Consider the following 10,901-nt stretch of genomic DNA (forward strand, 5'->3'; position numbering starts at 1 on the left):
CTGGAGCCCCCCAACCCAGAAGTGAAGAATGGCTGCGCGGGAGGGGAGGGGGTAGAGATGGAAGAGAGGTTGCAGAGGGCCAGACGGGGGATGCGGAAAGTCAAGGAAGACAGCTTCACAAAGACAAGCACGGTGCTGGGGGGGGGTATGCTGGAGGGTTTGAGGCTGCCACTGTCATGAATACAGGCGGTGTGAGGGAACTGGGTTCAAGTTCAACAGCAAATGCTTGTCTGCATGATGAGGTGATGAAGACAAAATGTCTCTGAAAGAATCCTGTCTGAGTTGAACTGTGTCTACAACTGTTTAAATCTGTTACTGTGGTGAAACTTACCGAAGACACACCTGGGATGAAACTATCTGAAAACCGAGAGAAAAAAACACATTTGTGGTGGCTTCAGATTTGTCAATAAAATTTAAAAAAAAGAAAGTTTAAAAGGCGGTCACAAATAGGCATGGGTCGGTATGAGATTCTGACGGTATAATAACCTTCAGCAAAATTATCACAGTTTCCCGGTATTGCAATTACAGCTTTAAAATGTGTTATTTTGAAATGTCTTAAAAAAAACATTGAACACAATGTATTTTATTTTTAAACACATGGCACACACTGGCAGGGAGATGGATTTCTAAACTGCACTTTCTGTCCGTGACGGAAATGTAGTGGTTCTGAAACAGGGACTTTTTGAAACAGCGGTATATGTTGAAACCGATAAGCGGCCCATGCCTAGTCACAAACAGTCAAATGTGCTTCATTTTTCGTCTCTGAATCTGAAATGTAAAGGTCAAATTGGAATTAAAACTGGAATGCAGCAGACAGTGTAGAGAGATTAAGATTCACACTACAGACAAAAGTAGGGCTGCAATTAACAACTATATTTTATCATCAATTTATCTGATGAAGATCTTTTATTTCATGAAATGTCAAAAAATATTGAAAATAGCTGGTCACAGTTTCCTAAAGCTTTGAGTCACCATCTTCAAATTGCTTGTTTTGTCTGACCAACAGTCCAAAACCCAAAGGTATTCAATTTACTGTCACATAAGAAAAACAACAACAAGCTGGAACTACAGGAAATATTTTTGCTTGAAAATAAATGCTTGAATATAAAATAATCTTCTGTCGATCAACTATACTATATATATATATATATATATATATATGTATATACGTACTATTAGTCAATCTTATTTTTTTAATTACAGTGTATGATTTAAATTAGAACTTCACCAATTTTAGACTGTATTTTATTTAGCCAAAGTTATTGTAAAGATGTTTAACTTAAACAAGATTCATTATTTACTCCCCTTGTTAAAAAAAAAAAAAATGTTTGACGAGGGGTTATAGAAAAACGTGATAATATTTCTCAAAGAAAGGTATTAAAATTGTTTTGGTATTGGTACCAAAAGATAGGTAACATATTTAGCCTGTTAAAGGTCAGGAATTAAGTGTGACATGAAGAGATCTGACCTCAGGGTAGACGGACAAAGGTCACTTCCTTCTTAATTCACCACCTCTCTAAACAATTGATTGATTGTTTGTGTGTGTGCGTGTGTGTGTGTGTGTGTGTGTGTGTGTGTGTGTGTGTGTGTGTGTGTGTGTGTGAACCTCTTAGATGGCCTTTTAAATCCACAAGTTGCTTGACCTTTAATCCCTCTCATTGTTGTGTGTGCTCGCAGGCCACAAGGTTTTCTCATAAAGACACCTGCAACATCCTGCTGGTTAGTTTTTATAGAGTCACACCCTCCTGAACTTATACCATTACTTCTTGCTAAAATGGGCAGCAAATGGTAGAGGAAGTACTCAGATCCTTTACTTAAGTTAAATAACCTATACCATGATGTAGAAATGCCCCATTACAAGAAAAAGTCCTATATTTAAAATATAATTCAAGTAAATGTACATAAGTATCGTCATCAAAATGTACTTACAGTAAAGTACAAGTACAAGTAGTAGCTTTGCAGAAAAAAACTGAAAAAGGTCTGCTTTTTGGACTTTATTGCATTTTTGTGCAATATTAAATCATGTACCTCATTGTGCCTTGATCAGCTATTTAAATGAAACCATGTGAGAAGTTTAGAGGGGAAATGTGTCTTAGGTGCATCTGCGAACAACTCATGGACATCGGAAATTTGACAAGAAGCTCCAACTAAACATTGCTTTTTTGTGAGGGGTCATGCGCCAAAAAGGTTGGAAACCACTGGTTTAATCTTAAACAATATTATAATTGATACGATTATTATGTTTTTATGTAAAGTGTTAATCTCAAGTAACTACAGCTGTCAAATAAATGCAGTGGAGTACAATATTTCTCTCTGAATTGTAGTGAAATATAAAGTAACAAAGTGCTTAAGTAAAAGTAGGCTACTTAGTTGCTTTCCAGCACTCGGTGATTACATGATGCAAAGAAACAAAAAACACTGTAAATGTAGTGTTCAATAACGATGTTCTTTACTTCTAATTCTTTACTAATTTAAATGTTCAGCTTGTTTCAGGTTTCCAAAGCATCTCATTTAGCCTGAAGGGTATGATAGCAGTTTGGTGACAGTAAAAACTGACAAAGAAAACTGAGTTTTTGGAAATGTCAATCGATTATTTCAAAACTGCAGAGCGGCGGTGGGTTGGGTGGGGGGGGGATAAAGAGGTTGTTGACCTCCTGGTTTGCGGAGTTTAACCTCTTGGCCTCCTATTTGATGAAAGCTCAGAGGTCGGGTCTCAGTCAGGCGGGGTCGAGGGGACAGGCAGGAGGACGAAGTGTGTCGTCCATCCCCAGTGAGCCGTGGAAATGCATTTCTACACACGTGTCCACAGACGGATACACATCCTAACTTGACGGCTTTTCAAATTATGCATACACTGTGCAAACCCAGTACAGACTGACCACACAGTTTTTAAAAGAATCTCTTGACTTTTCCTTTTTGTCACCACATACTGTTCAGCTCATAAATGCTTGACAAAGATCATGTATGGGAATGCTCAGTGGAACCTCTTTACACAAATGAACATTGTCTGAAATTTCTTCCTTTGTCTAAAAGTCATCCACTCGTTGGTTTCCCACAAAAACAGTCTTGTGGGGGCTATTGAACATTTTGTGAATCATCCCTCAACTCTCCCAGACTATTGACAGCAGGGGCGGCGAGCTCGATGGGAAAACAATATCTTATAGATTGCGATATAAAACCGATCCGTCCAGACGAAGACACAGGCACAAAACATGGCTAGAAATCAGCCATGAGTATGTCATGGCACGCTGGAGGGTCTGACTACTTAATTAGACATATAAAAAGGCTGGGTCAGACAGAGCAGACAGGCAAAGAAAGGCAGGCGAGATGAGGCCCTTCAAACTGTCTGCGTCACACTGTGGGTGTGTATGTGTCTGGATGGTGCTGTGAGAAAGTGTGTACCCGTGTCGTTTGCATGTCTGAGTCTTGGCTGTGCAGGTCTGCGTGTAGGAATGTGTCTGGCACATGTGTGTGTGTTTGTGTAATCGTGTGAACATGTTTGAGGTGTTTTGTGATTCCCTGACTTGGTAGAGTGTACAAATCTGTCATTTAAATATTGACAATATCACAATTCATGGAGAGGTATCTGCAGATATCACATTAAAATGGTAAATAATGTGAATGTTGAACAATAACTGAACCTACTGTATATCCATCAGCCATGAGCATGTTTCAGTGGAGAGATAAAAATGCTTTCAAACGCATTTACCGTCTTTCCCAGCAAGCTAACATGACATGCTTGGATCAAATGGCTCCCTCACATTCTTCCGTGTCATTTGTTGTCATACTTTTTGTCATTTCAACACAGCACCCTCTGCAGGTGAGCAAATATCATATGGCTGCTTTCCAGAAATATCTGCAGTCTTACAAAGGTTTTTTTTATATCTGCTGTTAATCTGCACTGTGTACGCATATGTGTCTGCTCATACTGGTGTAGCCTCGAATATGTTTAAACTATGTTCAGTGTATAAGAGAGCATGAAGAATGTGTCTCTATAAGTCATTATTGGTCAAAACAAGTCAGAACCACTTATAATAATCACTTCTTACTCACTTATTGTTGCCACTGAGCAGACATGGCCCAGTCTATCTGAACTGGAGTCTGTGGGTGAGAAGCGAGTGGGAAGCCTCCATCGCAGCTGCAGCTATTTGTTGTCTGCGAGACATAGAGGAGAGGTCAGAGGTCAAATAAGTTCACAGGAACTGAGGGCTTTCACATGGTAATGCTTCGGAGCAGCACAAGAACAACACGTCGGAGGTGAGTACAACGTCAGGACACGGTTTAAAATGTGTCACAATCTCACATTTGATGGACATGTCTACTTAACTGGTGGATATGAAGGACTTAGGGTTGCCTAATGTTTAAAATTGGGGATGTCCTTCAAAATGACATGAAATATGGACATGCAAGCATGAATGAGATGGCAGAGAAAATTATGATGAACAAACTGCATCCAAAATGTCCCCAGAAGCCACCAGAGTACTGAACACTTTGAGTCATATTTGTCAAAATGTGTTTTTGGAATACATTTTTTATATAATACTATGGGTACTTTTACTTATGCACTGTGTTTGAATACAGTTTTCAGGTACTTGTACTTGATTATTTCGATTTTGTGCTACATCTACTTCACTACATTTCAGACACAAATATTGTACTTTTTGACTCCCCTCTGGCATCTGGACCTACTAGATATTTTACAAAATTAAGGTTTTACATGTAAACTTATCTTATAATATCTTATAAAATATCATTGTTATAGATTAAACTACCCAATATTGTAAAATAGTTACATTTAACTCCACAGTTATTGTCATAATACTCAAAGGGGGCATTTACTTGAGGTACTTTCAGTACATTTTGCTGATAATACTTTGTATTTTTACATCATGGTATTGCTACTGATGTTTAAGTGAAATATCTGAATACTATCTCTACCACTGGTTGTACCCAACACTTGTACTGTTCTTCTTTTGTTTATGTTCTTCTATTTACACAATTACAGTGGTTATTAAGGGAGCATTGCCTTAAAGTGTATTTCGGGTTAGTATCTAAAGACTGTAGAGCAGTCAAGTTATGCAGCGAGACCCTAATACCAACACATCACAGTGTGTCCTGGTGTTGTCAGAGTTTAAGATGCTGATCATGTAATCGCATATTGAAATCTGGCTAAGATCCCATCTCCATCTCCCTTAATTTCTTGTCAGGTCTTTACTGTCCACTACATAATAAATGCTAAAAACAAAACTAACATATAAAAAATACTACACATATGAAAAAAACGTGTTATGGGGATAATGTACCACCATTTAAACACTCACAGGGGGCTTGGATCTGGTATCCGTGTGTGTGACATCTCACACACACACACACACACACACACACACACACACACACGATAACCAATGGTCAGTGCGGAGTAACAGCTGTGAGAATGAGACGGCCTCACAGAATCATGAATGACACGAACACTCAACAATAATCCTCAGGAGTTTTGCCCACACATTCCCATCACACTGACTGAAACAGATACTGAATATTGAAAAGAAGGTAATTCCCATGCATGTCATGTCATTTTGTTTTAAACTTCAACTCAGAGCGCCCCCAGCTGGAGTTTTGCACCACTGCGGGACTGAGAGCCAGCATTGTTTAACTCTTTGTCAAATCACCTCCTGTGACCAAAGAACTGTATGATTTTCAACCTAAAGCTGATTTATTTGGCAATTTATTTCGTATTTTTTTAAGATGGAATCAATTATGATGATTTGCTTCTAAATTTAAAAAAAAATGATGTAGTTCACAGAAATGTTTAAATGTTTTTCTTTGTATTTGAACAGAAAACAAACCACCTTTTTGTGGGATCACAGTTTTAATTCTTCATGCCTGTAAAATATGTATGAAACAATTTAAACAGCAAAAAATAATTCTTTGTCATATGGCTTACAGCTTGTAAATGTATCCAAGTGGTCACAGCTTTTGTTTTTAAGGCGTCACAATACAAAAACAATTGGGAACTACGATTTTAGAATAAATTAACATTGTGTTATATGATTAATTGTTTATATAGAAAATTTGGGGAGAAACTGTCAATGTATTTTAATGATCCAAGTGGTTTAATTATCTTATTTAGTTTGATCAAATGTTCCTGAATGATTGTTTCTGAAGTAAGAAAACTCCCACAAATAGTTTCCCATGCAGGCTGCGTCCTCCATATTGCCTCTCCATGGGTTCAAATTATAACCTATTTGTCTCAATGTTTTCACACGGCTGCCTGTCAATCAGTCCTCCCACCCCCAGCGCAAATTGGTGCAGTGTGAAAACAGCTACTCCCCATGCCCTGTGGGTCTAATTGGCTCGGATTAAAGAAGCCATTATATCAGTGGAGCTGATCTGAAAGCTGAGCTGCTGAGCTGCAGGCAGCCCACACTTTTTTATCATGCTGAGAAACTGATACAGCTGCACCCAGCTGCTGCAGCTCACTCGCTTTTACACACAGCACTGCCAATGGTAAAAACAGTGTGTGTATGAAATGGATACAATGACCTGTATTTGAGAATGTATTTACTACCACAATAGAATGATGTATTTGGTTTTGGGAGATAGTTTTATGGTCCAATAAGTGGGGAGAATGAAATGTTTGGTGCATACGGAAAATTGGTCTGATTAATCAATTCAGTTGAACACCTTTAAGCTGCAACTCAATATTTTATGAAATATTGAAAATGTCAAACCTGGGCATTATGTGGCTGTACACAGTTATACTGCTTGTTTTACTCAAACCTTTGAATTATTAAGCAAAATAGTTAAAATCTTTAAAAATTAATAAATCATAAACTGGTTTACCTATTTTTTTGTTTTTGTTTTTTTGTGGTGTGTTTTCCCGGAGAAGTTAATGAACAATTATTTTAGCTTTAAAAAAAAAAAGATTTATCCTTTGACAAAGAAGCACTACGTTTTTTTCCAGGTAAATTCCTAAAAAGATTATAATGAGCAGCTCACAAGTAAAACCTGAGAGCATCCTGTTCTTCCCTGGGCTTTGTAGTAACCTTTATCCACAAAGACAACCTGATTTAAATGTCTGTTTTAAGCTGCTCCATTGAAAGAAAAATGATTCATAATGGATCTTCATTTTAAAATATATGGATTATTCTGTAATCTGTAAAGTAAGAAATTGTTATGGTAGGTTTTTATAGAGAAGTGTAGAGCTTAAATAATGTTGTCTCTCTCTCTCACACACACACACACACACACACACACACAATGTATGCCTGCATATTGTAGTAGTAAGACCAGGAAGGATTCGGGACGCCGCTCAGACCCCAAAAACACACAAGCAAGAAAAGCCACAAAGGTTGTTTGAGCAGTGATGGGGGTGAAGGGTTGTGGGTAACGCTTACTGTGGAGGTTCCCAGCCAAATTGGCACATCTTTTCAACTTCTTCCGCCCGTCTGTCTTTTGACTGTGTGGACTAACAGAACAATTATTACCAATTTGTTTCCATTCAAACATTGTCGTTTCCAGAAAATCTGACAGTTTGGCCAGGAGTTGCCTCACATCGACTAAAACTGTGCAACATAAATGTGGGTGGGTTTTGCAGCTGATGTGATGTCTTTGAATTAAGAGAATTTCACTTCCTTGTTTTAGGTGGTAAAACATCATATATATATATATATATATATATATATATATATATATATCTAGATAGACACTGACAGACAGACATTTTCATGACAGAAAATGAATGGAACATTAATTAACATAAATTAATAATTTACATTATATATAAAGCTAAAATGCCAAATATTTCTAGTTTCAGCTTCTCAAAGTGATAATTTGCTAATGTCATTCTACATTCAATATATTTGGTTTTGGACTTTTAGTTGAACGAGAGGCAATCTGAAGGCAACACTTTGGGCTCTGTGAACTTTAAATTGGCATTTTTTACACCATATTGTATGACTTTTCATACACTAAACGATTAATCAAAACAAAGTGGCTGATAGATTAATTGATAATAAAAAATATGAATACACCTATGATGCATGATTAACACTCATTTGACATTTTATAAATCACTACAAAACACCAATAATATAATCCATAATAGCAAAAACCATTAGTTGCAGCTCTAACAACACAGATAAAATAATTATAACACACTCATTTTCATTCCCTACACCTCCCTCCTCCCCCTGCAGTTCACACCACTGGTCATTTTTGGGTGCCAAGGACCTTGCACTTGGGGTTTTGGGAAGTGGGCCCTCAATTAGCGAGCCACACGTCCTTTGAAAGAAAGAGGAACTCTGTGAGGAGTCCTTAACGACTGGCCTCTGTTCACTCTGCTCTGACCCCGTGACCTCTGGGTCACAGGCCACAATACACTCCCATCTGGAGCTGTGTTATCGGCTCTGTGACCAAGGGGACGGACAGCAACTTGCTGCATTCAGGCTGAGCTGTGTGACACTATTGAATGCCTGAGAACCACAGTCCTGCTTCAACTCCTCTCTGAACACCCACCCAGCTTTATGAATCAACTTTACCCTCTGATCTGGTCCGATAATGTGGACCGGTCTTTCTTAATTGAGCTGGTGAGAAGAAAGAAAGGTTGCACACATATACTGCACACCAGGGGAGCAGCCAGGAGCAACTATAATCCTGTATTTTTGGCCACTGAGCAGCACTAATCTGTGGATTTGTTTGGGGGTAAATGCCTTGCTCAAAGTCACATTGCTGCAAGTGCTTCCCATTTACCTCCATGTGAAACTGCTCCACATGTTTTTGCATTCTGCATAAAGACAAGTGCACATACAGAGTACTAATGGTGGAAATGTGTGTCTAATACGTTTATTGGCCTGTCTACCACTGATCCTGAACTTACTATTAACTGATTACAATATTACACTAAACCAGTCGGGGAAAATAACTACATAGATTTACTCAAGTACTGTACTCAAGAACAAATTCTGAGGTACTTACTTTACTTTTATTATGTATTATTAAAATATAAAAAAAATTGAAAATACATTATGTAGGGGTTAGGGGCTTGGGGTCACAAGCTGTAGTATACACAGTATTTAAAATTAACTCCATCCTTACCAGCTGCAGCGTTTAAGTGATGTACACATTAATGTATAAATAATTATAATCCTATTACATAACATACAGTATTCTGATGTGGGCTATTCTGCATAATGAGTACTTTTATGTATATTTCAATGCTAATACTTTTGTACTTTTACTTGTAACAGCAGTAACTTTAATGCAGTTGGATTCAGAGCCCAAAGGAATGTTTTCAAATCACTCTCTTAGTCTGATTTACAATCCCAAACCGTAAAAATATTCAATATACAACAGGTAAAAGCAGATGATGTTAGGTGTTTTTGCTTAATAACCTATTGCTAAAAGATTAATCGATTATGAAATGTTTTTTTGTTGAGCTGATCAACTAAGATAAATTGATTATTCATTTAAGTAAAAGTTGGGTCACAGATTAATTCAGAATGAAGATACTGTATATTTGGCTGCACATGGTAAGGCACATGCATCAAATACACATTTTGTCACTCATTTTGGTAGACTTTCCTAATTGTGTTACCCCAACAATTTGTACTCAATCGAATACATTTATGTAGTCATAGTTAAATATCAAAGGAAGTAAAAATGAACAATGTCAAAATAATACCATACTGTAGACTAAAGGTAACTTTAAAGGCTATCTGCTTGCAATGATTCAAACAGGTCCTGTGCTGCATTTATTGAAATGCATTACTATCTGTATTACACAGGGTAGGTTGTAGGTGTAACTCTCATTTATTTATTATTTATTTATTATTATTTTTCAGACAAAAGACATTTTGTCATCTAGTAAAAAATGGCTACTTAATAAACAGTATGACTTGTGTCTTACATAAAATAGAATAACAGCACATTCAAGTGTACAGTCAGTAAGTAAGTGCATACTTTCCTGAAGGAAGATGGAAAGTGTGTAGAGAAAAGTGTTGGCCACTTATAAAAATTAGATGATATTCTTAATACATGCAGGCAGACAGCATGAAGTATAACAGTCAAAGCTGAACAACATACCTCTTTAAATTGTTACTGATTAAGTTTTTGCTATTGTGTATCTCACTTAGCAACAACTCTTGGTAGCAGCTATGTTGGTTTCAGCCTTTCTACTGTTAACATGGTGGTGATCAAAATATTTTTGTATGGACTCGGCTGTGATATCAAACATTTCATTATTCCCAGACATTTTGCCATTAGTTTCCTGCTGCAGTTCCATCAAATCATGGAACAATGATGCCATCTGGTGGCAGAGTAATATAGCCGCTGCTTTTAATCACACGCAGAAACCGGTGTAAACAAAACCTCTGATTTGAAACATCTTTGGGAACAGAATAACATAGTTACCTGTTAATTACATGCAGTGACAACCAGGCCTCTGTTAAATATTACTTAATGCATATATAACATCTTGTTTTTGTGATAAAATAAATTATTTGAGGTGAGACAACAGCAGCTTTTTGGAAAGCTAGCTCACCTGCGGCAGGTAGCTACGCACGTTAGCACAAACAAATGTGTTCAAATTTACACCGGTTCTCTTCTTTATCACTGAAGGTTTCCCGGATGTACACTTGATAACTTTACCTTCTACAAACACACATTTATAAACATGAACTTACATCTTTTTATTTCGTTGTTCTCCCAGGCTTCCTCAATTTTCAATCATTTTTTTTGCCTGAGTGACGAAACCGTGACGCAACATATCATATCATCATATCATATCTGCAGGTTTCACGTACGCACAAACACACGTTCTGACTAAATGGGAATTGGGTAAGGCCAAAGGGCTCTAGGGAAAAGCCCCCAAATTATTGTGTTGTTGTTATTGTTGTTGTTGT

The 10,901-nt window shown here is 37.3% G+C and overlaps 1 long non-coding RNA gene across 1 annotated transcript; it reads right to left on the minus strand.

Annotated features, from left to right (window-relative positions):
- Window positions 1-1,620: 1,620 nt before the first annotated feature.
- On the minus strand, window positions 1,621-10,763 carry LOC114567846 (uncharacterized). Its single transcript, XR_003694236.1, has 3 exons — window positions 10,683-10,763; window positions 4,054-4,155; window positions 1,621-1,703 (listed from the first exon to the last, which is right to left on the minus strand). It is a non-coding gene; the product is annotated as an uncharacterized LOC114567846 (long non-coding RNA).
- Between the last annotated feature and the right edge of the window lie 138 nt (window positions 10,764-10,901).

Source organism: Perca flavescens, chromosome 14 (assembly GCF_004354835.1).
Source record: "Perca flavescens isolate YP-PL-M2 chromosome 14, PFLA_1.0, whole genome shotgun sequence".
NCBI lineage: Eukaryota > Metazoa > Chordata > Actinopteri > Perciformes > Percidae > Perca > Perca flavescens.